The sequence below is a fragment of the Anolis carolinensis genome, chromosome 2 (assembly GCF_035594765.1).
Source record: "Anolis carolinensis isolate JA03-04 chromosome 2, rAnoCar3.1.pri, whole genome shotgun sequence".
Classification (NCBI taxonomy): domain Eukaryota; kingdom Metazoa; phylum Chordata; class Lepidosauria; order Squamata; family Dactyloidae; genus Anolis; species Anolis carolinensis.
In genome coordinates this window covers 291,068,082-291,082,703 of record NC_085842.1, presented here as the reverse complement: position 1 = coordinate 291,082,703, position 14,622 = coordinate 291,068,082, and positions in this window count along the sequence as shown.

Sequence of the window (14,622 nt, the reverse complement as noted above, 5' to 3'; positions counted from 1 at the left end):
GCAATTTGTGTGCAAGTGCTCTGGGGACCTCTGTAGAATAGATGATGCCACCCCTCTACATTCTGCTATAAGAAAATAGCCAGAAATTGGTCATCTCCTCTTGCTCTCTGTTGACTAGAAAAGGGCTTGAAGGGTTGCAGTTGAGAAAAGGTATGTGGATTTTGTAGACTGGGGAATTTTGATCGTATGTTCAGCAGTGAATCCTCTCTTGAAAGCAAACCAGAAAATATATGGTGATGGCATAGGTCTGATCTATGCCATCATAATTCACCAACCTACACATTAAAATTGAATTCTTCCCTTAATCAATAAACTAAAGTTTCAGACTTAACCATTAATTGCTGTTAAGTTAAAAACAGAATGAAAAACTGGCAAGTGAGGATTAAGAAACTTTCACAACTCTATATGTTATATTATCGTATAATCTCTAAACAAGAGAATATGTAAGGATTGTGGAAAGAGTTTACGTATAATCCTAGGTTACACATCTGTAATTGACTTAATAAATTCCAGCTAATATGTCAAAAGGGGTTTGCATGTGTGTGTGTACATCAGATGGAAGAACATTTTCAAAACTCGAACAGGAAAACTCAACATAATATAATTTGATTGAAAACAGAGATATAAATCTTCAAAATGATTAAATAAAATAAATGTGTATTCAATTCATCCTCCTCCTTAGCACTTTAAAGAAGACACCAAGGGGTGTGCATATAGGCTAGAAATAGAGCACATTAATTATTAAAATGTTTGCATAAATAGAAACAAACCCACTTCTCTTTTACTTAGGATGTATTTTAATATTCACAAAAGGATTCCATGACCTCAAAACCCACAAAATACTGCCACGTTCATTCTTATTTGTGGTGGAATAGCAGTGATGATAACCACATAGGTTCTTCTCTCTACAGCTGCCCTGGGAGGCTTATGGTTTCTCTTCCAAACACTAACTGCCCACTGACCACATTACTATATCGATATTCTTATTGGTGGCTGGTGTTGCAATTGCAGATTCCCAGATTAGTTTAGTGTATACACCTTATTTTTGGGGGGTTATTTAATATTTAATGTTTATTTTACTTAAGTGATATTTATCTTTACTGTTCTAATGTAGCACAAATCCTATGTAAAATCATACTACATATTTTTGACATTAGTATTAAAATCTGAAATATATACAGAAAGTCTTTACTTTGCTTCCATGTCAGTAGGGTAGTGAATCAATTCCAGGTTTTAATCTGAACTTTGAAGGTATTCTCCAGGGTACTGATTCTCCTTTGGAGACAGGATTCAGGACCTGGGATATGTGAATAGCCAAACAATGGCATTTTCTGCTCCTAGATGCCTCTAGGAAATTTCTTCCACAAACCTTGAACACCTTTCTCAAACCTATAGTTAGTCTCAACTGGACTAGGTCCATTTTTTCATGTCAGGAGTGACTTGAGAAACTGCAAGTCACATCTGGTGTGAGAGAATTGGCCTTCTGCAAGGATATTGCCCAGGGGACGCCTGGATGTTTGATGTTTTACCAATCTTGTGGGAGGCTTCTCTCATGTCCCGGCATGGGGAGCTGAAGCTGACAGAGGGAACTCACCCGCTCTCCCAGGATTCGAACCGCTGACCTGTCATTCAGCAGTCCTGCCAGCACAAGGGTTTAACTCACTGCACCACCGGGGGCTCCACTAGGTCCATTAAACCAACTAGACTAGATCTGTTGGTTCAGTCAGTCCACTCTGTTTGCAAATGATCATAAATAATCAAACCCTAAAAATATTTAATGTAAAAGAAAGCAAACTGGTAGGATATTCTTAGCAACATGTTCATTCTACATGGGTGACTGCATTAAAAGGACCCCTCTTCTCATAAAGTTTTTTTCCCCATGTAAGTTTCAGTGAACTTATAAGCAGGCTTTAAATAGCACTCTTCTGTGTGGAGTTTCATCTCACAATGATGAACTTCATTTCCTGCATTTGAAAAGTCAAGTGTTAAAATATTTAGCAGAATAAGATTCCACTTCAAAACGCATCAGCCTTAGAAGTCATGTTGTTGCATGGAACACAAAAAGTAGAGCAGCTTTCAAGGCTTTTGCATTTAGAATCTCTTGAGGGGGAGCAGTGGGAAACAGAGCAGGCGGGGGACATGCAAAGGATCAGAGCTGGGTTCCAGTTAAGTTCTGCAAAGTTGTCAAAACACCCTCTCTTTTTTAGCTCACTACATGAATGCATTTTTTTTAATTAAAAGGCTTTTTTGCATTTACTGTGCTGCATGATAATGGCATTGGCTCGAGGATATAGATCACTTGTCTAAATCTATGAGGTTTTATTTTATGGAATTACACACACACCCAAGTAAATCTGTATAACCCTTATGCTTTACAGTCTTCAAAAATTTCAAAGTAATAAGAACTTTATTCTTGCATCCCGCCGCATCTCCCCGAAGGCACTCGGGGTGGCTCACATGGGGACCAGGCTCAGACTACAACACAAAATACAACATCAAGGTACATTTAAAACATATAAACATATACAATCAAAGGCATATAAAATACAATAAAAACATACAATAGCCAATAGCCTTCTAGGCGCAGTGAGCATAATCAGGATTGGAGGTAAGGCAGTAAGATTTATTCATGTGCAATATCTTGCAACCTCTGAGCTGGGCCAGAATAAAGTGTAATAGCTGGGTATAGGTGGAGGTGAAAGCACATTCTACTGACTCAAACTGAAATAGCTAATATAAAATTTAGGACTTTATCACACAAAGGCAATCTTCCATGGCAGTTGTGTGATCACTAATAGTGGAAAGATACTGGAGTCAGCATCTTCATTCTCACAAGGTTCTGTATTCATGCAACTGTGCCAATTCGCCAATCTCGAGTCCAGCAATTGTACTTCTGCATAACATTGTAACCCCTTCATTCCACACTTCTGTTGGTGTTCTGAGGTTTTTTATAATAATTTTAAAGCAATATTGCAATTTCAGCTAAGATTGTTTTATAAAAATGGGGAAAAAACTAAATAAAAAATTACTGTTTCAGGAATAGTGAATGAGGAGGGGAAAATGGTAGCGGAGGAGAATTCCATTACCTGACATTACTTCAGTGACAGGATGTCTGCAGAGAAGCAAAATGGTGCCACTGGACCATGGTAATGGGAATGTGGCACAATCTGCTGCTATTGGTGGGTTAGTGGTGAATAGATTTATCACAAGGAGGAAGCAAATCAACAATGGGATGTACACGGCATCATGCAATAGGGACTATGACCAAAGGTGACCGTCCTGCTTAAATGCTGGTTTAAAGTAGGAAACCTAAAAGGAACTATTCTGCCTATTTGCCGTCTACTTGTCTGGAAATCTACATTCTTTGTGAAAACACTGTTGGTACAGCTAGTCAAGTGAGACTGGAGTATTTGGACCTCATCTGCCTCATCAACAACGCCAAGGAATATGTGCGTCTAAGATCAGGTTGATCACGTGACAGAGGTTGTCTCATATTTTGATGAAGAGGAGACAGGATGGGGAAAATAATTTTGTTAATTAATTAAAAGACTAATTGAACTCCTGACAGCTAAGATGATCAATTGGTCTGAACCAGGCTGGCAAAGGCTCTGATGTTGCCTCCAAAGATTGGTTGGGAGTAAAACAGAAGTGATCTGACAGAGATTGGATTGCTTCATTAGTGCCCTGCCCTATTACATATACTTACTTAATCAGAATTGACTGCAGTTGTAAAAAAAGGATATATGGGCTGTGGGTCTAATTTGCTAAGCCTCTCTTTATGGGTTTTTTAACATTTCAGGAAAGTCAACAAGCTTTAAATCAAGTCTTCTTAGTGCTGGCACAGCATTTTCAGTAACGGTAAACAGAAATTTGTATCCCTTCTCCAACCAGCACACAAAGGAAAGAGTCCCCCTCCACTCCTCCAGAGAAGAGAGGTATGTTTTAAATATATTTTGAATATTTTAACTATCTTTGAGCATTATTTAAAAAATAATAGCAGCATTTAATTTCTTTTTAACTTTTGTAAATCAATCTTTAGCTGCATATTTTAATTATTGTAAGATGCCGTGAGGCTCATTTTGAGAAAAAAAGTGGGATATAAATTCAACAAATTCAATCAAGCAATAAAATAAATAAGCCCTCCTGCCTCTCAATCATGTGGTGCATTTGCTCATTTTGCAAGTTATCATATCTGTAGGCCTCATGCACACTCTCCAACTATCCTGAATTGCAATTCCACTATTTCAGCAACTTTCAAAATATCCCTGGCCCCATCTACTTGGGGCCAGGGCATTTGTAGATGAGCAAAATGGCACCCTCTAGATACTTCAGATTACAGCTCTCACAAACCCCAGTAGCCTGATCACATTTCATGGATTATAGCTGTGGCAATCCAAAACAACAGGGCATCAGCATCTTGCCTATCTACATAATAAAATAATTCTAGGTGGCTCAAGAGACTTGATGCAAGCTAACCATCCACTGTGAAAAATTTGCTACTGAAGAGTATGAGAGTGATGTGCCAGGAGACAGAGATAAAAGCAGCTCAGTTTCACTTAATTCTGTGCAACTCTTTCAACAGCTACCGGTAATATCAAAAGAACTGGTATTCTAGATTTTATGTTCATGCTGCTATCCCCAGGACAGTTTTCCCTCAAATGCATACTCATGAAACACTTCCATTTCTACAGCAACTGTTGTGTGGGCACATTAGATCACAGTATTTTAATTTGTTCTGTCTTGAAACTTTGTCTTGAGAGATATGATTGGAACCTTTTGATGGTCCATGATATCGACCTGCAATTCTTGTTCCAAGAAGCAAGAAAAACAACGGAGGGAAAAGATGGCAGGAAGGGAATCCTTGTAGGGACAATGTCCTGTATTTGTCATCCAGGAGCCCTTCCTATTGTTATATGCAGAATTCGACACTTTTGTACATGATGGAAAGTGGGTTGTGAGTTTTCCGGACTGTATAGTCCTGTTTCAGAAGCATTATCTCCTGACATTTTGCTCACATCTATGGCAGGCATCCTCAGAGATTGTGAGGTATATTGGAAAACTAAGCAAGGGAGGTTTATATATGTGGAAGGTCCAGGATGGGAGAAAGAACTCTTATCTGTTGGAAGCCAGTGTGAATGTTGTAATTAATCACCTTGATTATCACTAATGGCCTTGCCAGCTTCAAGGCCTGGCTACTTCCTGCCTGGGAAAATCCTTTGTTCTGAGATGTTAGCTGCCCTTGATTGATTCATGTCTGGAATTCCCCTGTTTTCAGAATGTTGTTTCTTATTTACTGTCCCGATTTTAGAGTTTTTTTAATACTGGTAGCCAGATTTTGTTCATTTTCATGATTTCCTCCTTTCTGTCCACATGCTTGCGAATTTCAATGTCTTCTCTGTGTACTCTGACTTGATGGTTGTTAGAGTTGTCTAACATTTCTGTGTTCTCAAATCATATGCTGTGTCCAAGTTGGTTCAACAAGTGCTCTGATATAGCTGACTTCTCTGGTTGAGTTAGTCTGCAGTGGCTTTCATGTTCCTTGATTCGTGTTTGGGCAATGCTGCATTTGGTGGTCCCTATGTAGACTTGTCCAAAGCTGCATGGTATTTGGTAGACTATTGCAGAGGTGAAAGGATCTCTCTTGTCCTTCGCTAAACATAGCATTTGTTGTATTTTCTTAGTGGGTCTGTAGATAGTTTGTGTTTCTTCATCAGCTTGCCTATGTGGTCAGTGGTTCCGTTGGTATATGGCAAAAACACTTTTCCGCTGTGTGGATCTTTGTCTTTACTCTCATGGCTTGTTCTGGCCTTGCAGCCCTTCTGATGTCTGTGGAGGAGTATCCATTTGGCCTGTAGAGCCAAACAATGGAAATTGTTTAAAATCCCCCTTTCCTGCTGCCTAGTCATCCCATTTGTCCCTTGGTGGAGACAAATTTTAACTCCGTCAATCATTTGGGCATTTTAGTACAGCTTGATAAAAATAATTTCCATTTGTGCTCTGAGAGTTAATGTTGTATTCTTCCATGCTAACTACCCCCTCTGGCCTAGAAAGTATTTCAAACAATAGCAAGACATTAGGGGGCGGGAGCAAAGAGGTGAGTTGGACTGCGGTTCTGTTCTTGGAATACAAAGCATGGCAATCATCCAAACCATGAAAGCCAAACATTTCTTCTCAGCTTGCTAGAAAATAAAAGCACTTTGTAGAAGGGTACGGCTTTAACATAGTACACTAGACAAAGCCTCCTTCATTCTCCCAGAATTCATTGGTTGCTGCTGCCAAGTATGGGATAATCACTTAATCATGTTCTAGCTACTTTCAATGAATAATAGGTGTTTTACCCAGATTTGGAATGATTAATGCGCTGCCAAAAATAGCTGCCCAAACCAGCTCAATGTTTGCATATGTCGATATGTCCTGCAGTGCTCGAATAATGTCCTTACAATATCAGGGTCATGTGGACACCCCAACATGACTAGACAGACCTTGATAGGGGGAATCAGGAAGACTTGAACTGATTGGCACTGACTTTCTTCACTGCCATGCTTAATTTGCCTTTGATAGGGTACATACTCTAAAGGCACCAGATCCCATCTGATCTTGGAAACTGTATATATCACTGTGATGATGCTGGATCCCACATTTGTGCTATTGGTTATGCAACAGCTACTAATGTCTTGGAAATCATTCACTGCACTATGGTCAGTTCTGCATCCGCAGAGTCTAAAGTGTGAGAGAGATCTGTGTATATGTACCCATGAAACAACTGATTGCACATATATAACCTCTGAGAAATCACAACTGCATATACAACCATTTTTGTGCCATTATAGTAATCCTAGGCACTGAGAGGCAGTTTTTAAGACTGTTTACCTATACTGCATTAGAAGCTGTAGCAGGAAATATTATTGCACTGAAACAATATAAAGATTCACACTACCTTAATTGTTTTAACTGGAAGGAAAATACCCTCTTATGTTAATAGAAGAGAAGATAAGCTTTTTAGTGTTATTAGGCACATAAACACTGTTACAGATGCAGAGCTTGGAAAATTTACTTTTAAGATAGCAGCTCTCAGAGTATCCCTGCTTACAAAGCCTGTGGCAGTTACATCCAAAAAAGTAACTTACCTAAGCTCCTCACAGTTTAGGGCTATGCTCCAGGGAGATAAATGGTGGAGCACAGCATTCATTACTTTCACCTGGACCCAGTTACTACTGCTCTCCTTCCGGTCCATTCACCAGAGGTTTATAAGATATTGCACACAGACATTTGCTTTGCCCCCAGTGGAATATGTTCACTGCACTATTGCTTGAGTATGTTTTAATGTATTATATGTTTTATGATTTTATGTTTATATGTTTTAAATGAATTTATGTGGTTGTATTTTATTGTGTAAAAAACGTATTTATGTGGTTGTATTTTATTGTATGGAGCCCCGGTGGCAAAGTGTGTTAAAGCACTGAGCTGCTGAACCTGCAGACCGAAAGGTCCCAGGTTCAAATCCTGGGAGCGGAGTGAGCGCCCGCTGTTGCTCCAGCTTCTGCCAACCTAGCAGTTCGAAAACATGCCAATGTGAGTAGATCAATAGGTACCACTCCGGCGGGAAGGTAACAGCGCTCCATGCAGTCATGCCGGCCACATGACCTTGGAGGTGTCTACAGACAACGCCAGCTCTTCGGCTTAGAAATGGAAATGAGCACCAACCCCCAGAGTCAGACATGACTGGGACTTAACATCAGGGGAAACCTTTACCTTTACCTTTTATTTTATTGTGTATTGCTGGGCTTAGTCCCCATGTGAGCAGCCCCGAGTCCCTTCGGTGAGATAGGGTGGTATATAAGAATAAAGGTGTTGTTGTTGTTGTTGTTGTTGTTGTTATTATTATTATTATTATTATTATTATTATTATTATTATTATTATTATTATTATTAGATTTCAGCCCAGCTACCTTTTTTTACACTTTCCACGATTTTTTCCATTCAGCAAAGGCTTTCCATTCATTATGCCCAGCCTACTCATCTCTCTGCTTCATTACCTTCCCTTTCCTCAACAGTAAATTTATGCATATAACTAAAACTGGGGTTGATGCTACAACACTAAATTGGGCATCATGTTCTCTGGGAACACAAGGGCTACAAAATAAGTCTTTTGTTCTTCTTCAGACCCACACACTTGCCAACCCCAGCCCTTTAGACCTTGCTGCTGACTGAGGCACTTGTTTCCCACCACGTGCGGCTCTTTCTGGGTGCTGCTCGCTTTGGCCTCTGACTGCTCCATTCTGAGCTGGCTTTATGCTACATGGAAGACTTCCTGACTGCTGTTGGGAGGAAGTACCGGAGCATGCCAGAATCCCAGCTCAGCTCAATGGCACAGCTGGCCTGGTGGAGGGGAAGAGAAAACTGTTGCTGTAAAAGAGGAGAGGAATGAAGGGAAAAAATATGAATGGTGAGGATGCAAGATTAAACTGAACCTGGATCTGTGTATACTCTGACATTTTACAGGTGAAATCAGGAAAATGGGTGACCAAATAACATCAGGCTGTGGTCAAGATGTCCAGTGTTATTAATGATGAAGGGAAACACAAACGCAGAGAGGCTACCGTAGTTTGCTTTTGCTTGAGTGTATTGGAAAGGAAAAGATTCCACCCCTCCTCTTCTCTCCCCTCAACTAACTACTTTTGCATTCAGTAAATGGAAGTAAATTGAAAATAAAGGGGGAAAGTGGAAAGAGGAGGGAGAAATGGGACTCTCCCTATCAAATTGGAGCATATGGAACTGAAGGGCACAATAGGGACCAGGAATACGTTACATCAAGAATAGTGGAAACTACTTCTTGCTCTTCCCTTCTTCTTTTCTTCTTCGTTCTTTTATTTCTCTGTTAAAAGTATTCCTAATCCACATTTCTGGCCACTAGAACTCTCAAATTGAAGCCTAACAAAATATTATTTAAAAGCAGAGTATAATGCATTTTAAAAGTCAAAGTCCTGAAGCTTTAATATTTATTATCCAGCATATTAAAATTTTTATATTCCACCCTTTACAATGGTAAAGATAAAATAATACTTTTAAAATTTTAGAGTAGAATGATACCTCTTAAACAGGATATATGAAACGTAACAACATGTTAATACAGCTTAAAAGCCTACAACAATTAAAAACAATGACAGCATTACCCATAATAGGCTGTCTAAAAATACAGTACATAGAAGTCTGTTACATTTAGCTTTCAAGGGCAGCCCCAGGGAGAGTACATTACAGTACTTCAAGCTGAGAGATAATTAAATATGAATCATTATGGTCAGATCTGATTTTTCTGGGACAGCTGGGAGGGAAATAGCTGGCTTTATCTTCAAAAGAGAGGGTGAAAAAACCCATCTGTAAAATGTACATGCAAATCTGGAAAGAACAGGTCTTGTCCCTATATTTCTTTGCATTGGTCTTCTCTCAAAAGGAAAATATTGGTGCAGTAAGTGGTGCAACAAGCAATTCCTTTATTACCTCTTTAGCCCCCGGTGGCACAGTGTGTTAAAGCGCTGAGCTGTTGAACTTGCAGACCGAAAGGTCACAGGTTCGAATCCGGGAAGCGGAGTGAGCACCCGCTGTTAGCTCTAGCTTCTGTCAACCTAGCAGTTCAAAAACATGCGAATGTGAGTAGATCAATAGGTACCACTCCGATGGGAAGGTAACGGTGCTCCATGGAGTCCAGCCGGCCACATGACCTTGGAGGTGTCTATGGACAACGCCGGCTCTTCAGCCTAGAAATGGAGATGAGCACCAACCCCCAGAGTCGGACACGACTAGACTTAATGTCAGGGGAAACCTTTACCTTTACCTTTACTACTTAGTTTGGATTGCAATCCCCATACTGCACCTGAACTCAAGTCTCCAGGGCTGGATGAACTGATTCCAATAGTATTATAAGAACTTGCAGGTCAACTATCCAGGTCATACCTAAGTCATGTCAATAATAGGAGACATGATAGCCATGTACAAATATGTGAGGGGAAGTCATAGGGAGGAGGGAGCAAGCTTGTTTTCTGCTGCCCTGCAGACTAGGATGTGGAACAATGGCTTCAAACTACATGAAAGGAGATTCCACCTGAACATCAGGAAGAACTTCCTCATTGAGAGCTGTTTGGCAGTGGAACTCTGCCCCAGAGTGTGGTAGAGGCTCCTTCTTTAGAGGCTTTTAAGCAGAGGCTGGATGGCCATCTGTCAGGGGTGCTTTGAATGAGATTTTCCTGCTTCTTGCAGAGGGTAGGACTGGATGGCCCGTGAGGTCTCTTCCAACTCTACGATTCTATGATTCTATGATTTGAGAAGTCTTGAAGAATATAAGAGGTCCCAGTAGATTGGAGACTTCCTTTTTTGGAGGTTCAATGGAAATCCTTTTGAAGTGCTTTGGCTGTATATACCTGCAAGGCAGGGGTCTGTATTAGATGGTCATTACAGCTCTTTTCAACTGTAAGATTCTATAATACTTAGCATTGAAATCCTAGACTTCTAAGACCATTATGAACCAAAGGCTTCTGTGCTTAGGTATTCTGTTTCCCAAGTGCTATTTAACATGTTTGGTTGGAAGCAGTCATCTAAAATTTGGGACCTGGATCTCATCCCTATGCTGACAAATCTCTCCTCCAGAAACCAGAAGTATTCTGCAGTGTAGATTAGTGTGTGTTAGAGAGAGATCTTGTCCCTTCAATCCACAGGGGAAAGCAGGTAATAAGTATTGCATTTTGCATTTTTCTTTTGTATTTTCACATAAATCTTCCATTTACCTCAATTCTTTAGGTCCATTTGCTTGGACACCTCACATTCAGAGTGATTATCTGATACACAGTCTATGACAGATCATTATTGTTCTACACAAACACAAGATGGTCTATGTACAAAGAAAATATGTCCAAATAGCATATAGTATTATTAAAGTTCCCCGTACAAAGCTCAATTTGGTAGTACCAGACAAAATGAAAAGGAGCAACAGTTCTAACACAAAAGTTATCCAAGTCTGATATTAGTTCCAATGTATATAGGCTTCAGGGATACATAATCAATGAAATAATCAATGATCAATGAAAATCACCACAAGCAGAGTCACTCCTTGTAAGCAATTAGACATTATTTGTCTAATTAGACACTATGGAATTTACTGCCCACTGAGATTAGGCAGAAGTGCCCACATTAGTAGCCTTCAAGAAAGATTTGAAAACATGGCTTTTCCATGGTGCCTTTGGAGAGTAACTATTTTACATTCCTTTTCTGTTGCTCCCTCTAATATCTATCCTCTAGACTACACCACTTCCTTGACCCTGATTGCTATGGTTTTATTTTATGTTTCTCTCACCCCGAGTTTTAATTTAATGTTCATGTGGACCGCCCTTGTTTTTATTGTTCCCTTGATTTGTATTGTAATGGATATTTTATTTATTGTACTGTTCATTGTGTTCTGAAGTGTTGTTTTTATATGCTGTTTATTTTATATTGTTTTGGGCATGGCCCCATGTAAGCCGCCCCGAGTCCCCGTTGGGGAGATGGTGGCGGGGTATAAATAAAGTATTATTATTATTATTATTATTATTATTATTATTATTATTATTATTTAAGTATATAACAGTTATATGGGTTACCTTTACTTCTGTTAATATTGCTGGTAAAATACTTGTTACTCTATGTTTTGTTTTAGATATAAGTTCATTGTTGCTAAGTATATCAACTCCTGAAGAAGGGGATTTTCTCCCCGAAACAGGGTACAAAAATACCCGGGAACCCTTGTAGACTTGGGACTTTATTTGGACTTTACTTGTGAAGACGTTCTTGAGAGTGGTGCTCCATCATTATTTTCTTCATTCCAGTATACAGCAACATGACCAACCGTCTGTTTACTTTATTTGGAAGATATTTTCATTGATTATGTATCCCTGAAACCTATATACATTGGAACCAATATCATACTTGGATAACTTTTGTGTTAGAGCTGTTGCTCCTTTTCATTTTGTCTGGTACTACCAAAGTGAGCTTTGTACGCGGAACTTTAATAATACTATATGCTATTTGGACATATTTTCTTTGTACATAGACCATCTTGTGTTTGTGTAGATACTTTACAAGTATTCTGGGATTTTATATAGTAGATCATTATTGTTGTCATGTGCCTTTGAGTCATTCCTGATTTATGGTGACCCAAAGGCAAACTCATCCAGGTTTTTTCTTGGTAAGATTTGTTGAGAGGGAATTTGCCTTCGTCCTTCTCTGAGACTGAAAGAGTGTGACTTGGCCAAGGTCACCCAAAGGGTCTCTATGGAAGAGTGTGGATATTTACAGCCCAGTATATCTTACTCAAAAGATATATTTTCCACCATTCTAACTAAATACTTCTTTTTGACAATTCCTCTTGTAGTAGCAGATAATCCTATGTAATTGCTTTGCAAAATCACCAACTAATAACATGTCTCTATTTAACTGCAAATCATATTGCACTGCCTACTATGCAGATATGTATTATGTTATGAAGATTACCTCTTGTGCACAGTTAGGCATGTAATGATGTTTTGGTTTCAGTATAATTCTTGCCCTCTTCTACTAGGCTCTCATACATTCTATTACAACACACAGCAAAAAAAAAAATATAAACGTTTGTAAAATGCTATACCATAGCATTGTCTGCTGTTATGAACAAAGATATAACGTACTGTTAAGGAGAAGAATCAACAGTTCAACAAGCTTGGATTGTTAATTTAATGCAAAGAGTATTTTGCTATGCATCATATTATCCATCCTTACATACTTGAGGGATTCTCATTGGTTCTAAATGCAAAATTGTATTTCCCTTGAAAATTCTCTGATGCTACAAGAGGCAATTTTTGTACAGGCTTCCTGACTCTTCATAGACACTCAGAATTTTCAAAGCAAAACGTTTGTCCTTGTGGCTGCAAAAAAACAAAAAAAAAGCATTGCAATATCCCCCCTGACCAGTAAAATGAAGGAAAAGAACCAAATTTCCATACTGGGATATTGCAGTTTCTAATGATTGATTCTTAATCCCTCCTGTATTTTAGATTAATGTACAGGCAAGAGCTCACTTTACAGAAGAGCTACCTCTCTCTGGTAATTAATTTTCCAAACAGGATATCTTGAGAATCAGTCTGTCCTATAGCAGATAAACCATGTAATATTATTGACATTCTAATCAGAACATACACCCGCAGAAGGCCACCACGATCTTGAGATCATTTATTCTTTTACAAAGGTTGAGCTGCAGGCATGCCATTATAAGCAGGGGAAGTAGGCAGGATGACTTCCCAGACACCAGCATGTCTAACCTCAAGATACAGCCTAACGTTTGAAACTTCTATTCCACATCTAATGGGAAGACCCCAGAAAAGCAGATAACAGATAAGCCTTGGAACTAACTGGACAAAATAATTGAGGAGATACATCTGCTCATACATTAAAGCCCTCCACATCACCTCACAATTCGTGATTAGCAGAGTGTAGAGAATATTCCCACCCTCCGTGAGAAAGAGTGGCTCACAGACACAGACTGAAAAAAGTCAATAATTCTGGGATTTTTTGTGCAAGAAAAATACTCCAAAATTACATTTGGGGAGGGGGGGTTAAATCCTTTTTTCTGTACACAAAAACCTCTTTGCGAAATGCTTGCAAAAGATCTCCAAAACACAACAACAACAACAACAACAACAACAACAACAACAACAACAACAACAACATAAAAATAGAGAAAACCTTTTGTACTCTAATCCAGCAGAGAAACCATTTCCTACATTTTTCATTCTTGTAGAATCTCAAAGAGTGGAAGAGACCACATCCAGTCCAACCCCCTGCTATGCAGGAAAATACAAAGTACTCCTAAGAAAGGACCATCCACCCTCTGCTTATAAACCTCCAGAAACAGAGACTCCACCACACTCTGCCAAGGCAGCGTGTCCTAATGTCGAACAGCTCTAACCATTAACAAGTTCTTCTTAAACGTGTAAAAGAAATCAAAGCTGCATCCATAATCTGAGCATTTTGCTCCAGAGTTGCCTCCAAGATATCATAGGCAACTCTCACATATTGGCAAAGCTTTTCTGGCCAACAGTCCCTGGGCACTGGTGCCCTGTCCTCCCAAGGCCCAACACTGCTGCTGTTTTGCTAGTCATAAGCAGCTCCTTGGTAGCAGCCCCTTGGTATTGTTTCTGGTAATATCACAACAGAAACTCAAATCGCCATGTGATCACCAGAAGTAACATCAACAGCAGGGCTCTGCTGGAGCATTGCTTCTGGTCAGTGAAACAGCACTGGGTCTTTTTGACATGTGGACACTGGGTGGGCCTGGATTCAGCCCAATCCACTGGCTCACATGCCAAAATCACAGAGGGTCAGTATATAATATATATAATGTAATACTTTATTTATAGGTCGCCCCATTCCCCCAAGGGGACTCCAGAATAACCTGTGGTTCTATTTGTTCTTCTTAAGACCCACACACTTTCCAACTATTGGTACTATTGGTTATTGGTTATAGGTTGATGTTGAGTTTATGCTTTTATGCTTTTATATGTTTTTATGTTTTAATTCATTATAATTGAAGGTATCTTATGTTGTTGTATTTTACTACTGTAA